Genomic DNA, 22,886 nt, shown 5'->3' on the forward strand with positions numbered 1-22,886 from the left:
CAGCTGTGCTGTCCTCATTTGTTGGTCCCAGAGAAAGAAAATATGTTATATCTAGGACATCTCCCTATTCTCTGGCATTTTGTCCTTTTCATGGAGCGCCAAAGGCCGTGCCGCCAAAGTTCTGCACGGTCTCCAGTAGTAGTGTGTGTGTGTGTGTGGGTAAGAGATTGTTTGGGGTTGGTTCACTCAGCCTCAGTAGCACTAGGCAGCCAGGCAGGCAGCAGCAGCTGGTTGAGGGAGGGGACCATGCTCTGCTCTAGCCTCTGATAGCAGGAGTGGATTTTTCTCCCTCTCTCCCTGTATCCCCCTGCTTCTCCCTCTCTCTTCTTCCCTCTACCTGCGAGTTTCTATGCAAGGCGGGCGATAAGGATATTCACCCCATAAAGTAGTGTGTGTAGATTCTCGAGATGATTATAGTGACCAAAATGATCACGGTTATCAGTATTATCGCAGTATTGTTCAAATGTTCAGGAAATGTTCAGAAAGTACTGACACACTGAAATCATTTCACCAGGTTTTATATTGAAAACCAACAAACAAAATTAGCAGCACTACACACTTTTTGTGTGCATAAACACCAAAATAATAACATTAACATTAAAGATGGCACCATGTGGCCATGAGAGGTAAAAGTTTCCTTAGTGCAGGTTTAAATGAACACAACCTTAAGTAAGCAAATCAAATGTGCAGGAGTTGACATTAAGATAACACAAAATACGTAAACAAATCAAATGAACATCACTGATTGTATGTCTGTTCTCTCCTTCATGAAGAAATAAGGTGCTGCTGGCCTAACATCCTGTATGTATTCATCTTTGTTCACTTGAAATTGAAATGTAAAAATGTCAGCATATTTACTTTGTCCGTTTTAAGTAGTGATCTGCGAGGGGAGACAATGTGCCCGCTGGCACTGAACACTGATGGCACGCTGGTTGCTGGGATGCACAAAAACTTCCTGGCAACCGTGGCAAGGTGAGGCAGCTCTGATGCATGGCCCCTCCACCACACCAGTTGATCCTCTTCTGCTGGAATGGGTGGCAGAGACAGGTAGACCTTGATCTCTTCTTTCACTCTGTGTTCTGGGGTGGTCGGAATCTGACCCTCTTCACCTCTCTGCTGCCTTGAGGTAATGTTTCTCAACAACCCAGCCAGGCCTTTCCCTTCTGATGCCGCTGTGGGAGTGGTGGAGGTGCTGCTGGTGCTTTGTGGTTCTTCCCTGACTTGTACACCTGTCAGCTTCAAGGCCTCCTGGACACAGCTGTCAGTGTCAACTTTTGCAGCCTCAGGCTCATCTAAAAAGCTCCTTTTGAAGCGGGGGTCAATGAAACAAGCCATGTGGATGACTCTCTTTGCCTTCTCTGTGTATCTGTTGTTAAGGTCTTCTCTCATTACCCTTTTCATCTCCCTGGTCAGGGATGGCTCCGTAACCTTTTCATCTCCCTGGTCAGGGATGGCTCCGTATCCTTTTCATCTCCTTGGTCAGGGATGGCTCCGTATCCTTTTCATCTCCCTGGTCAGGGATGGCTCCGTATCCTTTTCATCTCCTTGGTCAGGGATGGCTCCGTATCCTTTTCATCTCCTCTGTCAGGGATGGCTCCGTATCCTTTTCATCTCCCTGGTCAGGGATGGCTCCGTATCCTTTTCATCTCCTTGGTCAGGAATGGCTCTGTATCCTTTTCATCTCCTTGGTCAGGGATGGCTCCGTATCCTTTTCATCTCCTTGGTCAGGGATGGCTCCGTATCCTTTTCATCTCCCTGGTCAGGGATGGCTCCGTATCCTTTTCATCTCCCTGGTCAGGGATGGCTCCGTATCCTTTTCATCTCCTTGGTCAGGGATGGCTCCGTATCCTTTTCATCTCCTTGGTCAGGGATGGCTCCGTATCCTTTTCATCTCCTTGGTCAGGGATGGCTCCGAACCAGGTTTAAGGAGCTGGCACAGTTGCTCCATGACACTTATGTCGGCATCCTTGGGCATCAGATGCCTTGTTCCTCTTTCTCCAGCCAGTGTCGCACAGACTGGCTGCTGTTGGCTGAGGAAACGCTCAAGCATCTTGTGTGTAGGGCAGCTTGCCTTTCTCGGTTCTCTCCTTCTCTTCCAGCTCCGTGAGAAGCCTTGGGCCAGATGACGTAGGCCTTGACGGCTGTGTCAACTCTCAGGGCCTTTGAGATGGCCAATTTCCTGAGCCTTTGAGATGGCCAGGTTCAAATGATGGCCAAAGCACCCAAAGCCACAGATCTGGGAACTCTTCAAAAGCTTTGATCATGTTTGTTGCGTTGTCTGTGGTTATACAGACCAGGTCTTTCTGGTTGATCCCCCACTCTTCCAGAATATTCTCAAAGAACTCTCTGATGTTGTGAGCCGAGTGATCTTCTGGGAAGAACTGTGTTTCCAGGCACTTTGATTCCAGTTGCCAGTCTGGGAGTCTGGGGTGAGGTAATGGATAGTTAAGCTGATATAGGGTTGACCACCACCGCATTCACTGGTCCAGAGGTCAGTAGTTGCAGCAAACCATGTGCCATGAGCCAAACTTTTTCCAACATCAGCTTTATCCTGGTTGTACAGGTTTGGGATTTCAGTCTTGGAAAACATCGTTCGTAATGGCACTTTGTCGTGAGGCACGGCAACCTTCATCAGCCTCAGAAAGCCAGGCCTCTCAACAATTTGAAATGGTATCATGTCCTTTGCAATGTAATATGAAAGGGCTGCAGTGAGGTCTTGAGCATGTTTTGATGTGGGTACATAAGCAGCCTGCCTTTTAAATGCTTGAGTGTCTGTGTCACAACTGTAGATGAGGAGGGACCAGTAGCATCACTGGGTTTGCCTGGCCCACTCTGTAAACAAGAGAACAGCAAATGTATTATTATTATTATTGCTGTTGTTACATTATAATAATTATTATTCACTCACTGACACACACACACAGTCGATCTTCTGCGTTGCATTTGAGTATATGCAATGACCCCATCCACAATTTACATTAATACAAAATTAGTCTTAAGAAAACAGTGATAGTAATTGCAATGAGCCCAACAATTGACATATACAGTAGTCTTATAGAGGAGTCTGGTAGAGGAGTGTGGTAGAGGAGTCTGGTAGAGGAGTCTTGTATAGGAGTCTATAGTGTTTCTCCTGTTGGAACACTTTTACAACCAAGTTGACGACTGACGGATTTTAAATGAACAAAATGTGTTGGTTGAGTGACTAAACTACATAACGTGTTATCTTGTGCAATGGGTGAATAGAGTCTGCAGACACACAACGCATACAGCAGCAGAACAACGTGTAGTGTTTTTACAAGAGTAGGTAACACTGAAAGCTTCAGTTTACATTATTGACAAGCTATTAGCAAGTTAGACAAACCATGACATTTTCCCCCATTCCAAAGTTCCCACATCATGCATTGAGCTAAAAGATAACTTACCTTGCATTCGCTATACAGTAGTGGGTGGTGGTCACAAAGATGACTCAAGAGATTTGAAGTGTTGCCCCCTTTCTTCAATTCTTCAGATTTGGTCCTCCTAGAAGGCTGAAAAATCTCACGAGCACTGTCACTGCCTTCCACCATGTTATCACACAAAACAAAACCCACGTTGAGCCTGCGTCAGACTGCTAACTTTTGTTGATGCTGGACAGTATTTACTGTGAGTTTTTCAAACTGTGGTAATCAAACACGGTTTTAATGATAATTACAATTTAAATGGAAAAATGGATTCCATTAAGCTGCTCTGCTAGTAGTTCACCACCCTCCTTCCACCACAACCCCACCTCCCCTGAATTCATGGTTTACCTCTCCCACACACCCTGCCAATCACTGTGAGTGCCTCTATGTACAGTATGAGTATTCCTGTATGATGGGCATGAGTTTGTTTGTTTTTTAATTGGCAGTAGGTGGTGGTATGTGTATCAAATTGAGCAAATTAGTACATAAAAACATTGATTTTGATATATTATTATATGATTGGTTGAAGTTGTTAAATTATTCATTAAAAAAAGTTGTTATGTCACTCCCTGACCTTAGAGAGCCTTTTTATTTCTCTCTTTGGTTAGGTCAGGTTGTGATTTGGGTGGGCATTCTAGTTTTCTATTTCTTTGTTGGCCGGGTATGGTTCCCAATCAGAGGCAGCTGTCTATTGTTGTCTCTGATTGGGAATCATACTTAGGCAGCCTGTTTTCCACCTGAGTTTGTGGGATCTTGTCTTTGTATAGTTGCTGTTTAGCACTACAGAGCTTTACGTTCGTTTTGTGTTTTGTTTGGTGTCATTTTAAAAATAAAGTCAAATGTACTCCTACCACACTGCACCTTGGTCTCCTTCTCACAACGGACGTAACATGTTCCTCACCGTTGAATGTAATCAGCATAGCATCTAAAGCCTGGAGCATCTAAAGCTAATTTCCTGCATTTCTACGAGTGCTGTATCCAACAACAACAAAAATCTTGGTCGAGTAGTCTTTTCTTTCGACCAATCGATTGGTTGAACATTTTAAACGTGTACAGTGCCTTGCGAAAGTATTCGGCCCCCTTGAACTTTGCGACCTTTTGCCACATTTCAGGCTTCAAACATAAAGATATAAAACTGTATTTTTTTGTGAAGAATCAACAACAAATGGGACACAATCATGAAGTGGAACGACATTTATTGGATATTTCAAACTTTTTTTACAAATCAAAAACTGAAAAATTGGGAGTGCAAAATTATTCAGCCCCCTTAAGTTAATACTTTGTAGCGCCACCTTTTTCTGCGATTACAGCTGTAAGTCGCTTGGGGTATGTCTCTATCAGTTTTGCACATCGAGAGACTGACATTTTTTCCCATTCCTCCTTGCAAAACAGCTCGAGCTCAGTGAGGTTGGATGGAGTGCATTTGTGAACAGCAGTTTTCAGTTCTTTCCACAGATTCTCGATTGGATTCAGGTCTGGACTTTGACTTGGCCATTCTAACACCTGGATATGTTTATTTTTGAACCATTCCATTGTAGATTTTGCTTTATGTTTTGGATCATTGTCTTGTTGGAAGACAAATCTCCGTCCCAGTCTCAGGTCTTTTGCAGACTCCATCAGGTTTTCTTCCAGAATGGTCCTGTATTTGGCTCCATCCATCTTCCCATCAATTTTAACCATCTTCCCTGTCCCTGCTGAAGAAAAGCAGGCCCAAACCATGATGCTGCCACCACCATGTTTGACAGTGGGGATGGTGTGTTCAGGGTGATGAGCTGTGTTGCTTTTACGCCAAACATAACATTTTGCATTGTTGCCAAAAAGTTCAATTTTGGTTTCATCTGACCAGAGCACCTTCTTCCACATGTTTGGTGTGTCTCCCAGGTGGCTTGTGGCAAACTTTAAACGACACTTTTTATGGATATCTTTAAGAAATGGCTTTCTTCTTGCCACTCTTCCATAAAGGCCAGATTTGTGCAATATACGACTGATTGTTGTCCTATGGACAGATTCTCCCACCTCAGCTGTAGATCTCTGCAGTTCATCCAGAGTGATCATGGGCCTCTTGGCTGCATCTCTGATCAGTCTTCTCCTTGTATAAGCTGAAAGTTTAGAGGGACGGCCAGGTCTTGGTAGATTTGCAGTGGTCTGATACTCCTTCCATTTCAATATTATCACTTGCACAGTGCTCCTTGGGATGTTTAAAGCTTGGGAAATCTTTTTGTATCCAAATCCGGCTTTAAACTTCTTCACAACAGTATCTCGGACCTGCCTGGTGTGTTCCTTGTTCTTCATGATGCTCTCTGCGCTTTTGACGGACCTCTGAGACTATCACAGTGCAGGTGCATTTATACGGAGACTTGATTACACACAGGTGGATTGTATTTATCATCATTAGTCATTTAGGTCAACATTGGATCATTCAGAGATCCTCACTGAACTTCTGGAGAGAGTTTGCTGCACTGAAAGTAAAGGGGCTGAATAATTTTGCACGCCCAATTTTTCAGTTTTTGATTTGTTAAAAAAGTTTGAAATATCCAATAAATGTCGTTCCACTTCATGATTGTGTCCCACTTGTTGTTGATTCTTCACAAAAAAATACAGTTTTATATATTTTTGTTTGAAGCCTGAAATGTGGTAAAAGGTCGCAAAGTTCAAGGGGGCCGAATACTTTCGCAAGGCACTGTATATATAGATACACCCTGTGTTAATAAAATGAAGTATAAGTACTGAATTTAAAATCATTAAGACACACAAATGACTCAAGAGGAAGCCAGAAATCATGATGGCCTAACCAGATGAAAAAAACCTGTTGACCCCCTTGACCCCCTTTCTCCCGCTGTTCATGACCCCCTTTCTCCCGCTGTTCATGACCCCCTTTCTCCCGCTGTTCATGATCCCCTTTCTCCCGCTGCTCATGACCCACTTTTTCCCGCTGCTCATCACCCCCTTTCTCCCGCTGCTCATGACCCCCTTTCTCCCGCTGTTCATGACCCCCTTTCTCCCGCTGCTCATGACCCCTTTTCTCCCGCTGCTCATGACCCCCTTTCTCCCGCTGCTCATGACCCCCTTTCTCCCGCTGCTGCTGGCCTTCGCAGATTCTGCCGTTAAGCTCCGGTAATAGGCTACACCAGCGATCTGCAACCTTTTCCATTTGGAGTGCCAATTTATCTTACCATTTCTACCAATCTGAGTTTCAGTTATGATTTCCATATGCATATTTTAGTGGAACAGTTACATTTAATTTAAAACAGCCTTTCTATCTCACAATTATTGTCTGTGGTTAATCTACATTAAATCTAAATGAAAATGATACACATTTAAAAGTAACATTTATTGCCAATGCCAACTAGGTCAAAATAGCGAACGTAAAGCCAACATATAAAAACATTTCAGCCTGCAGGCAGAAAATATCCTGATAAAAAATAAATAACTTATAAATTACATTTGCAGACAGGCCGTAGCCACGAACTTTAAAAATTGTATCAACTGGGTCGCCCAGAAACTCTTTGCTTGCAAACTTGAAACATGTGCCACGTTCGTCGTAAAGAGGAGACCAAAGCGCAGCGTGATTAGAATACATGTTATATATTTTAATAAAGACGGACACTAAACAAACAACAAAAACAACGTGAAGCTATACTATAAATGTGCAAACACAGGCAACTAGACAGACAATAACCCACAAAATACCCAAAGAAATGGCTGCCTAAATATGGTTCCCAATCAGAGACAACGATAAACAGCTGCCTCTAATTGAGAACCAATCTAGGCAACCATAGACATACATAAACACCTAGATGGTAAACAACCCCATAAACATAAACCTACAAAACCCCTAGACAGTGAAAACACATACATCACCCATGTCACACCCTGACCTAACCAAAATATATAAAGAAAACAAAGAATACTCAGGTCAAGGCGTGACAGTACCCCCCCACAAAGGTGCGGACTCCGGCCGCAAAAACCTAATCAAAAGGGGAGGGTCCGGATGGACCTTTTTCACGGTGGCGGCTTGGGTGCGGAAAGTGGACCCTCGCAGCGTGCCCCGGACTGAAGATCATCGTAGAGGGCGCCACTGGATGGAAAGGCGCCACTGGACAGGAGGGAGATTCCAGCATCGCCGGCATGACAGGCGGCTTTGGCAGCTCCTGGCTGGCTGATGGCTCTGAGCAGGTCCTGGCTGGTTGACGGCTCTGGAAGCTCCTGGCTGGCTGATGGTTCTGGCGGTTCAGGACAGACAGGAGACTCTGGCGGTTCAGGACAGCCGGGAGACTCTGGCGGATCCGGACTGGAGGGAGACTCTGGCGGATCCGGACTGGAGGGAGACTCTGGCGGATCCGGACTGGAGGGAGACTCTGGCGGATCCGGACTGGAGGGAGACTCTGGCGGATCCGGACTGGAGGGAGACTCTGGCGGATCTGGACTGGAGGGAGACTCTGGCGGATCCGGACTGGTAGGTTCCGGACTGTGACCCGTCGTGACCTGCCCTGACCTAACCAAAATATATAAAGAAAACAAAGAATACTCAGGTCAGGGCGTGACAACATTGTATAAAATATTCTGGGCCCTCAAGAGTTTCTTGTGCCAGTGAGCTCGGGACAGACACAGCTGTAGGCTATGCAAGGGATAAGAAGTAATCAGGTATTTTATGACATTTCCACTGGATCTGAGCCTTACATTTTTCCCTTTCATGCTGAGTGGTTACCGAAAGGGAGAGAGCTGGAAATATTGTTCAAATACATTAATTCTAAAAACAGACTTTATTTACTTGCTGTTTGAGGTAAAGAAAAAATACTTTGAGAAGCTCCACAGCTCATCAGTGGTGGTGAGTTAAGTCAATCAGAAATACTAACAGAAATCCCCAAATGAGAACATTTATAGGCCTACTGTCACGGCTTTCTTCCTGGGAAGGAGAGGCGGACCAAAATGCAACGTGGTAAGTGTCCATGGTTTTAATAGGAAAACTCAAACATGAACACAACTACAAAACAAGAAACGTGAAAACCCAAAATACCCAAAGAATATGGCTGCCTAAATATGGCTCCCAATCAGAGACAACGATAAACACCTGCCTCTGATTGAGAACCAATCCAGGCAACCATAGACTTACCTAGACACCTAAAAGAACACAACCCCATAAATCTACAAAAACCCCTAGATAAGACAAACACATAAATCACCCATGTCACACCCTGGCCTAACCAAAATAATAAAGAAAACAAAGATAACTAAGGCGAGGGCGTGACAGTACACCCCCCAAAGGTGCGGACTCCCGGCCGCACACCTAAACCCATAGGGGAGGGTCTGGGTGGGCGTCTGTCCACGGTGTCGGCTCTGGCGCGGGACGTGGACCCCACACCACCATAGTCTTAGTCCGTTTTTGTAGTATCCTAGGAACGGCGACCCTCGCCGCCGACCTAGGATTGGCAGCCCTACTAAATGGCCCCACTGGACTGAGGGGCTGCTCCGGACTGAGGTAGCTCAGGACTGAGAGATAGCTCAGGCTGGTTGACGGCTCTGGCAGCTCCTGGCTGAATGGCGGCTCTGGAGGATCCTGGCTGACTGGCGGCTCTGGAGGATCCTGGTTGACTGGCGGCATCCTGGCCGACTGGCGGCTCTGGCGGATCCTGGCTGACTGGCGGCTCTGGAGGATCCTGGCCGACTGGCGGCTCTGGAAGATCCTGGCCGACTGGCGGCTCTGGAAGATCCTGGCCGACTGGCGGCTCTGGAAGATCCTGGCCGAATGGCGGCTCTGGAAGATCCTGGCCGACTGGCGGCTCTGGAAGATCCTGGCCGACTGGCGGCTCTGGAAGATCCTGGCCGACTGGCGGCTCTGGAAGATCCTGGCCGACTGGCGGCTCTGGAGGATCCTGGCTGACTGGCGGCTCTGGACAGACGGGAGTCTCTAGCAGCTCTGGACAGACGGGAGACTCTAGCAGCTCTGGAGAGACGAGAGACTCTAGCAGCTCTGGACAGACGAGGCGCACTGTAAGCCTGGTGCCAGCGCTGGTGGTACTGGGCTGAGGACACGCACCTCAGGGCGAGTGCGGGGAGGAGGAACAGGGAGTACTGGGCTCTGGACACGCACAGGAAGCCTGGTGCGGGGGGCTGCCACCGGAGGGCTGGTGCGTGGAGGTGGCACTGGATAGACCGGACCGTGCAGGCGCACTGGAGCTCTTGAGCACCGAGCCTGCCCAACCTTACCTGGTTGAATGCTCCCGGTCGCCCTGCCAGTGCGGCGAGGTGGAATAGCCCGCACTGGGCTGTGCAGGCGAACCGGGGATACCATGCGTAAGGCTGGTGCCATGTACGCCGGCCCAAGGAGACGCACTGGAGACCAGATGCGTAGAGCCGGCTTCATGGCACTTGGCTCGATGCCCACTCTAGCCCGGCCGATCTGAGGAGCTGGAATGTACCGCACCGGGCTATGCACGCGCACTGGAGACACTGTGCGCTCCACAGCATAACACGGTGCCTGCCCGGTCTCTCTCGCTCTCCGGTAAGCACAGGAAGTTGGTGCAGGTCTCCTACCTGGCTTCGCCATACTTCCTGTGTGCCTCCCCCAATAAATTTTAGGGGCTGACTCTCGGGCTTCCTACCGTGCCGCCGTGCTCGTTTCTCCAACTCCATTCTCCTGTAACCCTCCTCGCACTGCTCCAGCGAATCTCAGGCGGGCTCCTGCACTCTCCCTGGGTCGACCGCCCACCTGTCTATCTCTTCCCAAGTCGTATAGTCCAGATTTTGCTCCCAAGTCCAATAATCCTGACATCGCTGCTCCTCCTGCCGCTGCCTGTCACCACGCCGCTTGGTCCTGTTGTGTTTGGGTGATTCTGTCACGGCTTTCTTCCTGGGAAGGAGAGGCGGACCAAAACGCAGCGTCGTAAGTGTCCATGGTTTTAATAGGAAAACTCAAACACAACTACAAAACAAGAAACATGAAAACCCGAAACAGTCCTGTGTGGCACAAACACTGACACAGGAAACAATCACCCACAAAATACCCAAAGAATATGGCTGCCTAAATATGGCTCCCAATCAGAGACAACGATAAACACCTGCCTCTGATTGAGAACCAATCCAGGCAACCATAGACTTACCTAGACACCTAAAAGAACACAACCCCATAAATCTACAAAAAACCCTAGACAAGACAAAACACATAAATCACCCATGTCACACCCTGGCCTAACCAAAATAATAAAGAAAACAAAGATAACTAAGGCCAGGGCGTGACACCTACATTTGCACGCAGGCCAGGTAGACTAGTCCTACTTGTATATGCTTAATCAGGTAAAGTTTGCCTCAGCGGTCACAAATTGGTCTTCCCTGGCTGCCTGACCCTGCTGAGACCCCTGTCACCATCTTATCCTGCTCAGATGTGGTACAACAAAGAATTACCTTGGTGTACATTTATACATCATATTATCCAAGAATAGAATCAAATGAGACAATAATTGAAATGACCACTATTCCCACATCTCAGACTGTAGTCTACCCATCAGCTTGAGGTGGAACTTTGTATCCATTCACTGATTGTTATAATATACAGTCGTGGCCAAAAGTTTTGAGAATGACACAAATATTAATTTTCACAAAGTCTACTGCCTCAGTTTGTATGATGGCAATTTGTATATACTCCAGAATGTCATGAAGAGTGATTAGATGAATTGCAAAGTCCCTCTTTGCCATGCAAATGAACTGAATCCCCCAAAAACATTTCCACTGCATTTCAGCCCTGCCACAAAATGACCAGCTGACATCATGTCAGTGATTCTCTCGTTAACACAGGTGTGAGTGTTGACAGGGACACTTTGTCATGCTGATTGAGTTCGAATAACAGACTGGAAGCTTCAAAAGAAGGGTGGTGCTTGGAATCATTGTTCTTCCTCTGTCAAAAAACTGTCAACCATGGTTCCGTGCAGGGAAACACGTGCCGTCATCATTGCTTTGCACAAAAAAGGCTTCACAGGCAAGGCTATTGCTGCCAGTAAGATTGCACCTAAATCAACCATTTTTCGGATAATCAAGAACTTCAAGGAGAGCTGTTCAATTGTTGTGAAGAAGGCTTAAGGCGCCCAAGACAGTCCAGCAAGCACCAGGACCGTCTCCTAAAGTTGATTCAGCTGCGGGATCGGGGTACCACCAGTACAGAGCTTGCTCAGGAATGCCAGCAGGCAGGTGTGAGTGCATCTGCACGCACAGTGAGGCGAAGACTTTTGGAGGATGGCCTGGTGTCAAGAAGGGCAGCAAAGAAGCCACTTATCTCCAGGAAAAACATGAGGGACAGACTGATATTCTTCAAAAGGTACAGGGATTGGAATGCTGATTGCTGGGGTGAAGTCCTTTCCCCTTTCCGATTGTTTGGGGCATCCGGAAAAAAACTTGTCCGGACAAGACAAGGTGAGCGCTACCATCAGTCCTGTGTCATGCCAACAGTAAAGCATCCTGAGACCATTTATGTGTGGGTTGCTTCTCAGCCAAGGGAGTGGACTCACTCAAAGAATGGTACCAACACATTCTCCGAGAGCAACTATCCCAACCCTCCAGGTACAGTTTGGTGACGAACAAAGCCTTTTCCAGCATGATGGAGCACCTTGCCATAAGGCAAAAGTGATAACTAAGTGGCTAGGGGAACAAAACATCAATATTTGGGGTCCAGGGCCAGGAAACTCCCCAGACCTTAATCCCATTGAGAACTTGTGGTCAATCCTCAAGAGGCGGGTGGACAAACAAAACCCACAAATTCTGACAAACTCCAAGCATTGATTATGCAAGAATGCCAGAAGTTAATTGACAGCATGCCAGGGTGGTTTGCAGAGGTCTTGAAAAAGAAAGGTCAACACTGCAAATATTGACTCTGCATCAACTTCATGTACTTGTCAATAAAAGTGTTTGACATGTATGAAATGCTTGTAATTATACTTCAGTATTCCATAGTAACATCTGACAAAAATATCTAAAGACACTGAAGCAACAAACTTTGTTAAAATTCATATTTGTGTCATTCTCAAAACATTTGGCCACGACTGTACTGCAAAATTCACCTGAGCTCCGTAGACTGGTCTTCCATGGCTGTCTGACCCTGCTGGGACACCCGTCACCATCTGATCCTGTCATAGACTGTTCTCTCTGCTACCGCACAGCAAGCGGTACTTATCTATTTTTTACTTAACACTTATTTTTCTTAAAACTGCATTGTTGGTTAAGGGCTTGAAAGTAAGCATTTCACCTGTTGTATTCGGCACATGTGACAAATACAATTTGAATTGAAGACATGATGAGCATAGTGTTGTGTACTGACTGTAAGGGCTTGTACGTAAACATTTCACCTGTTGTATTCGGCGCATGTGACAAATACAATTTGAATTGAAGACATGATGAGCATAGTGTTGTGTACTGACTATGCACCATGACAGTGAAGCCTGTAGAGCTGTTTATACCGTGTCCATGTGAAAAGTAGGGAATTACCTAGGGAAACTGACAGATCAATAACATAACATTGCTATACTGACCCTCTTTTTTTACCCCTTTTTCTCCTCAATTTCGTGATATCCAATTGGTAGTTACAGTCTTGTACCATCGCTGCAACACCCGTACACACTTGGGAGAGGCGAAAGTCGAGAGACATGCGTCCTCAGAAACACAGCCCAGCCAAGCCACATTTCTTCTTGACACAGTGCTCGCTTAACCCGGAAGCCAGCCCCACCAGTGGGTCGGAGGAAACACCGTATAACTGGCCCGCCACAAGGAGTTGCTAGAGTGCGATGGGACAAGGACATCCTGGCCAGCCAAACCCTCCCCTAACCCGGACGACACTGGGCCAATTGTGCGCCGCCTCATGGGTCTACGGGTCACGGCCGGCTGTGACACAGCCTGGGATCGGACCCGGGTATTTAGTGACGCCTCAAGCACTGTGATGCAGTGCCTTAGACCGCTCTGCCACTCAGGAGGTCTGCTGTACTGACATTGCGCTGTCAAAAAACGTCAGAATATTGGTCTTCAATTTGTTTGGCCAATGTTTCATCGTTTGATTCAAGTCTAGTGTGATTGAGGTAAAAATAATAGCTTAAGTTATTGAGTTGGCTAGCTAATGCTAACCAACTTTTGGTTAGCTCTAATGGTAGCTACATCAACTGTCAAAAACTAGCAAAGTTAATTTACTTCTGTTGAAAGGGGACAAAACAAAGGCTACAAAATACTTTCAACACACAACAGCTGTTAGATACTGCTACCTGACAGAAAGCTAGAGGCTAGAGTTAAACTGGCCGTGGTAGCTAGGAGCTAGCTAACGTTAACTAGCTAGTTCATTTACTTCAGTCGAGAGGGGATGAAACATTAGCTAACATTACATGTCAGTTACACTACTTGCTCAGCACTGGGAAAAACAGTACTTACCTTGCCAGCTACATCAGTCAAATAAAGAGTGGCCAGCCAGTTCCTGCTCTGCTTACTTTTACAACTCAGAGAAAAAGCACAACACACACAGACAACAGATGCCTCTGTTCACATGCTCTGTCGTGTCTGCGCCATCCTATAACCAGCCGGCTGAAACCTACAAACAGCCGCATGTTCCTAAATCACACTGTTGCCTCTTTTTGTATCACAGTGCAATGATAAAACTAGCGGGGACAAAAATGTAATGTCCCCCCCATCCCTAGTGAAAGTTGCGCCTCTGAATGTAATGACCACCGGTTGGTTACATTTAGAAGAAAAAGTTCATACGTTTACCGTTCAACATTTTATATTTGCCGGTGCTGGGTTGTAAATTTGATTTTTTTTACAAGGGGTGGATCAGCTTTAATATTGATTGCGGATAGATTGCTTCCATCAATGTAATTATCTGCATCATATCCAAACCCTCATCTATTTTTTTGGTAAATATATCCATATACATACATACAGTTGAATTCAGAAGTTTACATTACATACACCTTAGCCAAATACATTTAAACTCAGTTTTTCACAACTCCTGACATTTAATCCTAGTACAAATTCCCTGTCTTAGGTCAGTTAGGATCACCACTTCACTTTAAGAATGTGAAATGTCAGAATAATAGTAGAGAGAATGATTTATTTCAGCTTTTATTTCTTTCATCACATTTCTAGTAGGTCAGAAGTTTACATACACTCAATTAGTATTTGGTAGCATTGCCTTTAAATTGTTGGGTCAAACGTTTTGGGTATCCTTCCACAAGTTTCCCACAAATGTTGGCCTATTCCTCCTGACAGAGCTGGTGTAACGGAGTCAGTTTTGTAGGCCTCCTTGCTCGCACATGCTTTTACAGCGACCAAGCTTTAACTTCCTGACAGATGTCTTGAGATGTTGCTTCAATAAATCCACATTATTTTCCCTCCCTCATGATGCCATCTATTTTGTGAAGTGCACCAGTCCCTCCTGCAGCAAAGTACCCCCACAACATGATGCTGCCACCCCTGTGCTTCACGGTTTGGATGGTGTTCTTCGGCTTGCAAGCCTCCCCTATTTTTCCTCCAAACCTCCGACTTCAACTGTATAACATTCTATTGGTTGCAATAATTTTGTATATAATTTAAATTGAAAAATTCGAAGTTGTTTTTGCATGTCAATTCATAAACCAGGGAAGTGGGTATCACTACTTTGGCAAATTGTTAATAGAAGGCATGTATTAGAGCCGTGAGTGAGGAAATCTAAACACTCTAGACACTGTCGGAGAGGCGTCAGAATAATAACTATTGAAATAGCAGCCTCGATTCTCCCTGTAAAGGAGGGCTGGAGGAAGAACAGTTTAATAAAGCTATAGAGGTTGTTGAAAGAGGTGCACAAGCATTCTACCAATTCAGCTCAAATATGGATTTTTTTTTTAGCAAACTGGATAAAATTCCCTGCTGATGGAAAATGTCAATTTAATAAAGAATTCAGAGATGCAATTGTGACTTGGCACAATGACATAAAAATAAAAATCAAAAGCTGAACAGACCAGCGTTTTGATGTCAGCATTCTATCAACAAAACATTTTAACAGATAAAATCAAAATTAGTGGATGTACTCAGGAGCAAAAATACTGGGTATGTGAGTACCTTTATAGAATGTGTACGTCTGCTTTGATGGCAGGTTTGAAACCTGTTATCAAAACGTCTTTGTGGGGGTAGTGGACCAACATTTTCGTTGGGATGAAATAGAGCAAGAGGCTTTGAGAGTGGAATCTAATTCTGCTCACTTCTCAGTCGTGCGGTGGGGTTAATACCGCCTCAGTGAAAGCCAGTAACAGTGGTTTCAACCGCCAAGGTAAGACAAAGAAACAGGGAGGGAAATGTAGTGAAAAACATCAAAGCGTAGTGCGACAGAACCCCATTGGAAGAATGAGTGTAGGGTTGTACTGGAGCCTACTGCACCCGCTGCATTAGGAGGGAATGCTGCAATTCACGCGTTTGCATCTTTTACAAAAGAACAGCAGCAAACACTCTTGAAAGCAGCGGGGCAGGAAACTCTCACATAGCTGTATATGGCCTCGGTTCGATCGATAGTGGTTCATTGAGATGACAGTTTCTATGTGAAGGCAGATGTAGGAGGCCAAGTCTCACACACAACTTTCTAATAGATGCCTGCCCTCAAATATCACTGATTCCTTACGATGAGAAATAGGCTACATTTCCGACAGGGAAAAGTTGTACATTCAGCAAGGTACCGGGCAGAATCGAAAGCGATGTGACTACTACCCAAGTCTCTGACCATAGGACCAGTAACAATACCCGGATAATGTTACATGGCGACGGGTGTGTAACTATAACGGGTACGATAAGTACAATAAACGACGACACATGGAACAAAACAAGAAACACGAGTAGCATACAGACATGAAACCCTGGAACAGAATCAATAACGATAGTGTCAGGTGTGCGTAAAAATTAATAAACTGACGATGTCGAGTGCCGGAGAGGGGGAGCGGGAGTACGTCTATTCTGAAATAGATAGATTTACATTTTAGGTTTGTCTTATTCTGAAACAGATTTATAGAATTGACGAAAGGGAGGAGGGGTCATGAGAAATTAGAGTGGAGTTAATATTGTGAGTAATTGTTAGGAGAGTTTTAAAGAAGCAATTCTGTAAAGCGACAGCATTGGGTTTACCAACCTAAAATGACATTTTAAACATTTTGTTCATGAACATAAAGGGCATTGTAGTGCGGTGGATACGGAAAATCATGGGGAAAAGAGAGACCAGTTATATACGGGAGTAAAATCGTTAGACTCGGTGGCGAGATAAATGTGGCCATGTCTAAGGGTGCTAAATAAAGGGTACATAAACGTTGGGGTGGATAAAAACAAACCATTAAAGATTGGAGGGAGGACAGTGGACTTATCATTATCATGTTTTGTTTTTAATTCAAACTTGTGGGTTGTTGATTAAGATGTAGCATAGTAAATACTAACAAAATGTACATTTTCTCTTCCAGGAGAGGATGGGGTGTCATTATTTCGCTCTCTGAAATGTTTCCCAAGACTGTTGTCTGGTGAAATTCAGCAGTTTTAGAAAGTATAAAGGTATCCAGATCTAGTTGTCAAGGGAGCTCCCAAATAAGTAAGGCCTGGCCATTGGTTTCTTTGTTTTTGCCCTACGTTTTACCACACACACCAGCACGCACACACACAACTCACAGGTTATGAATATTTGTTAGTGGTGTTAATACCGTGTTTGATTTATTGTGTGGGGTCTTTTTAATTTGGTTTTAAACTGGGTATGCAGAATGATGGAAATGTTTTTAAATGGTTTCTGAAGTACAGGGAAAGAAAAGGGAAATACAACACTTAATGGTGTTGAATGACTTTTGTCCTGTGTGATAGAAAAATTACACAATTATGTTTAATACTGTTTAGGCAAATGGTTGTTTTATGCAATAGAATATGCTTCTATTTGTACTCTCTCATCTGAGTCTGTGTGAACTGAGAGGAGCCTCTGAAGCTTACCGCTGACAATTGATTTGTGAATGGGTTGGTGACTAAACCTACAGCATGCATTTCATAGAATGAGTTGGTGTTTGTGTTCTGTAAGGTGCCAGGGAGAGATGGCTCAGGGATGGATAATGATGAGAGGAACCTTGTCATACAGTAGGGGCCAAACTCTGGTTTCTATACAATAACAACAATAACAACAGTCTTCTGGCTGGGGGATACTCCTTTCTCATACATCAAGTCTCACCTTTTTACCCATTCCACACATCTGCTGTTTGTCATGTAGACTAAGAGGGTGTATCTTTGCTATAAAATATATTTGTACTCTTTCTACGCCAGAGTTCTCGGCCTCACCGGCTAGATATTAATACGTTTTGAATAAAGTATTACCCTGATTGGTGACTGACCTTGTCTCTCCTCATTACTGATTAGAATTTCCACACATGACTTTCTGGTGAGGCCTGATCAACACTAGAAATGATAGAGACATTGGGTGAGATGTAAGTATAATATGAAGAAGTGTATAGCTGTTGTTGTTTTGGTTCTTGCTTTTGACTTTGTTTTCGATACAAATCTCACCAGATTGGGTCTGCTGTTTGGTCGGGATTTCTCCCTTAGGGTTAGCTTGCTAACTCCCTGACCTGGTAACTCTGCTGTGATGTTGGGATTTCTCCCTAAGGGTTAGCTTGCTAACTCCCTGACCTGGTAACTCTGCTGTATGGTCGGGATTTCTCCCTAAGGGTTAGCTTGCTAACTCCCTGACCTGGTAACTCTGCTGTGAGGTTGGGATTTCTCCCTAAGGGTTAGCTTGCTAACTCCCTGATCTGGTAACTCTGCTGTGAGTTTGGGATTTCTCACTAAGGGTTAGCTTGCTAACTCCCTGACCTGGTAACTCTGCTGTGAGGTTAGGATTTCTCCCTGACCTGGTAACTCTGCTGTGAGGTCGGAATTTCTCCCTAAGGGTTACCTTGCTAACTCCCTGACCTGGTAACTCTGCTGTGAGGTTGGGATTTCTCACTAAGGGTTAGCTTGCTAACTCCCTGACCTGGTAACTCTGCTGTGAGGTTGCCAGTATGATAAGGGAGTATAATCCAATTTGGAAAATGGTTTCAACAGTGTGATGGTATGCTGTTTGACATTTTTGGGGAATTTTGTAGTAAGAAAATTGGTAACGTAATAATTTGTTATACAGTAAATAGTTGTTTGGATTTGCTGAATCAGACATGCCTTAAACTGTTGTTTTGGTCTGTTCTCTCTTGAATTTATGGCGATAGTGACTACCGATTGTATCTATATGCATGGAAGGAATAATATGACGAGAACAGTGTGAGCTTCACCCCCCCTAACCGGCTGAAGAAATGGCGAAAATGTCATTCTCTAAGGCCGTCAGGCACCACTTCTACTAAGATCGGAGTCCGAGAGCCAGCAACCTGTGTACGAGTGGCATGAGTGCGACAAGAGTCCAGAGACTGCATGTGAAGTGAGCATGGAGAGAGATCACGTTCAAACTCCTCTCATGCTGCTGGTGCACTGCTGGGAAAATGGACTAGACAGAATGGACTGTACAGAATAGTGGTGGCGGATCAGGTGAGAGATTTGTGTGCTTGGGAAAATGTGATTATTCCCAAGATATTGAAATTGGGACATTCTCAAGGGCCATTAACTGTGACAGGCATGAGTTACATATGTGTCGATGGGAAGATGTACTGTAACGCTATATGAAGAAAAAAATGAAGATACGCCAGAAGATGAGTGCTGGGAAGGGGGTGTGGTCAACTGTGCCCGGGAATTGATTTAGAGTTGCCCTAATCTGTTTATTTGAAGTATCAGGTTGATTTTGGAGGTCTACACACTGGGAAATGTATGGTTACTTAGGTAAAAAATGCATTGAGATACCGACCTGTCATTAACATGCCACTCGCAACTATAAAACAGGGACAAACGGTGGCCATACATGGTGTCTATATATTTTCCCTGTCTGTAAATGTACATACTAACAGTGTCGATGTGTGCCAAGTTGAGAATTTGAGTGACTCAACGTAAAGTACTAAGGACTGTCATTCTAAATTTGGGTTGGATAATTTATCAACTGTTTTAATTATGATTCGGGAAAGGAGAGAAAGAGAGAGAGAGCAGTGAGGAAAGCACAGAGTGAGGGAAGGGTGCACTGCTCAAATTTATAGTGTCTATAGGGAGGATTTTCCTCCTTTAAACCTTATCTTTTAGTGCCCTCCAAGAGGGAGGTTATTAAAGAGCCTACTGGATGATATTTGGGTCAACCATGAGGGGGTACAGGATAGTAGGGGTTTCATTTTACAATCCTAATGTCAAAGCGCATCAATACATATGGATTGCTGGATAATACGGTACAATGAATTATGTACAAGGCTCAACGTCTGTCTTGCTTTGACACCCGAGGATGAGGATGAAGGAGACTGGCATGGAGACTAGCATCCCATTGGCATATAACAGAACAGAAGGGATGGACGGTTCTTTCCCCAGTCTCATTCACATCAAGGGTGGAGTGAAATTATTAAACGTTTATTTTCCCTCTTCAAGTCAAACTGTTTTCTAGGTGTTGTGGAACATGAGAATGATCATTGTTCCACAGGAGGGAGTGTTGGAAATTGACTAATTGACTTGAGAATGTTTAAGTATGTTTATAATTATATAAGTGGAGTAGCAGGAGTGACTAGCGTGTTATGGAATGGAATGATTAATGTGCAAATATATTTGTGGCCGGAAGCAAGGTATATGCAGGGCATGTGTTTGAGACAGAATGTTTGCATAAGGGTGTTAAGTGCAGAGTCTGGCAGGACCGACATCAGTGTATTCTGTGGAATCCCCAAAACCAAGGCCTTAACGTTACAGAGAATTGGGAGAACGGAATGGAATGTGACTGGGGCAGAAATCTGTGTGGCTCATAAATTAAGGAAGGGAAGTTTGCTGTAATAATAGCATCACATCCTAAAGTGTGTAATTAAGAAGCATGTGACTCAGTTTTGTAAGGTTGGATACGCTTCCAACGCCACTGATATCTCCCCCATTCATAACAGCCAGCAAACACTTGAAATATCTTCAAAAAGATTGGGACAGAGTGACGGTAAACGGAAAGTGTCAGAAGGTGGTATCAACCACTGGGACCCAAAGTTTACACTGTAATGAGGGTGTTCACAAAGGCGTGGGGTGAACAGGTCGGGACTGAGGTGGTTGTTGTCCTTGATGATCTTTTTGGCCTTCCTGTGACATCGGGTGCTGTAGGTGTCCTGGAGGGCAGGCAGTGTGCACCCGGTGATGCGTTGGGCAGACCGCACCACCCTCTGGAGAGCCCTGCGGTTGCAGGTGGTGCAGTTGCCGTACCAGGCGGTGATACAGCCCGATAGGATGCTCTCAACTGTGCATCTCTAAAAGTTTCTGAGGTAGGGAGAATCTGAAAGATTCAGTTCTAGATCTATCAGTGAACCACAACGGCAATAGGAAAGCAGGAGACAGATTCAATGCAATAGCTATTCTCACAGCAGTCGCTGTAGGGACCGTAACTGAAGGAGCAGGAGTAGTGGTGAAGGATGCTATAGTAACAGCATGGAACTGGACTATAGCGCAAATTAGGAGTAGGAGATGGGGAGCAAATTGAAAATGGCTTGGGAACACCTCTTGGAACCTGTTGCCGGACGGGGGAAGACTGAGTGAAAGCATGTGGAGGTCTCTTAGGGCCTTCATTTTTGTAGAACCCAGCAGAAAATGATCCTGAAGGCATAGAGTCAGTCAAAGAGAGAATGGGAATTGTCATGTTATCAAACGTTTAATTATGCATAGCTTAGAAAGTATTAATAACGTGCTATGTTTGGTGTTTCTTTTTGTTTTCATGTCTTGTGCTATCACTCTCTTAGGTACCAGAAGGAGGAAATGGAGGAAGCCAAAAGCTCCAGCTGAAATGTCATTATCAGTTGTCCAATGAGAGATGGAAATAAGAGTCTGCATAGTTTTATTTTAGAACAGAGGCCATAAGTCTTGGAGGTTTAAATCTAATAATCAACTGTGAATGTTAATCATGTTTTAAACATAGTCTGCTTAAACTAATAACACACAAACAATTATATTTTTTAATGTCTTTCCTGAACACACTGTGGAAACATTCACAGTGCAGGGTGTAAAAAGTATGTGAACCCTTAATAACTGGTTGAACCTGGCAGATGTTTGGTGTGAACTGCTCTCTTGAGGTCATGCCACAGCATCTCAATCGGGCTGAGGTCAAGACTCTGACTGGTCCACTCCAGAAGGTGTATTTTCTTCTGTTGAAGCCATTCTGTTGAGTTTCAATTGGCAGACAGATAGCCTAACATTCTTTGCAAATTGTCTTGATAAACATGGGAATTCATTTTTCTATTGATGATAGCAAGCTATCCAGGCCCCGAGGCAGCAAAACTTCTCCAAACCATGATGCTCCCTCCACCATACTTTACAGTTGTTATGAGGTTTTGATGTTGGTGTGTTGTGCCTTTTTTCTCTCCACACAGTATTGTGTGTTCCTTCTTTCCAAACAACTCAACTTTATTTTCATCTGTCCACAGAATGTTTTGCCAGTAGCGCTGTGGAACTTACAGATGCTCTTTTGCGAACGTCAGACCGTGCAGCAATGGTTCTTTTGGACAGCAGTGGCTTCTTCTGTGGTGTCCTCCCATGAACACCATTCTTGTTTAGTGTTTTACGTATCGTAGCCTCGTCAACAGAAATATTAGCATGTTCCAGAAATGTCTGTAAGTCTTTAGCTGACACTAGGATTCATCTTAACCTCATTGAGCTTTCTGCACTGTGCTCTTGCAGTCATCTTTGCAGGACTGCCACTCCTAGGGAATTTGTCTTACAGTGGACTGATGAACATCAAGGCTTTTAGAAATACTTTTCTAACCCATTCCAGCTTTATGCAAGTCAACAGCTCTTAATCTTGGGTCTTCTGAGATCTCTTTTGTTCGAAGCATGGTTCACATCAGGCAATGCATCTTGTGAAAAGCAAACTCAAATTTTGTGAGTGTTTTTTATAGGGCAGGGCAGCTGTAACCAACATCTCCAGTCTCATCTCAATGATTGTACTCCAGGTTAGCTGACTCCTGACTCCAATTAGCTTTTGGAGAAGTCATTAGCCTAGGGGTTCACCTACTTTTTCTTGCCACTGTATATGGTGGGGTCAATGGAAATTGGATAAGAGCCAGGGGCTTGGAATGTTACTCAGTGAGGGAAAAGGCATTGATGAGGGTGGATAGCTGTGGATTAGTGAGGAATGGGGGCCGAGGTCAGGTCAGGTCACATGAAGAGAGAAGGAACAGTTTATTACCAACATCACTTCATTTCCTGCCAAGCAACAAAGATGTAATGTTTAGAGAAAAGGATGAGACTCCGCCTAAAGGCTGGTGGAAACATGTCTTTGGCTTTTCAGATGTTTGACCCAGTGGGCGAATAAATGTAGTTTGAGCTTTAACTCTGCTTTTACTCTGTTTATTTAGAACGTAACACCGG

The 22,886-nt window shown here is 44.6% G+C and overlaps 1 long non-coding RNA gene and 1 pseudogene across 2 annotated transcripts in view; both read right to left on the bottom strand.

Moving 5' to 3' along the window:
* The window catches only part of LOC110505731 (tetratricopeptide repeat protein 7B-like), a 116,704-nt pseudogene that overhangs the window by 22,011 nt on the left and 71,807 nt on the right, over window positions 1–22,886 (bottom strand). The window lies entirely within an intron of this gene.
* On the bottom strand, window positions 505–5,132 carry LOC149972126 (uncharacterized). The gene is made up of 2 exons (XR_016492026.1): window positions 3,423–5,132; window positions 505–2,832 (listed from the first exon to the last, which is right to left on the bottom strand). It is a non-coding gene; the product is annotated as an uncharacterized LOC149972126 (long non-coding RNA).

This window comes from Oncorhynchus mykiss, chromosome 25 (genome assembly GCF_057628025.1).
Source record: "Oncorhynchus mykiss isolate SJ-2025 chromosome 25, ASM5762802v1, whole genome shotgun sequence".
Classification (NCBI taxonomy): Eukaryota; Metazoa; Chordata; class Actinopteri; order Salmoniformes; family Salmonidae; genus Oncorhynchus; species Oncorhynchus mykiss.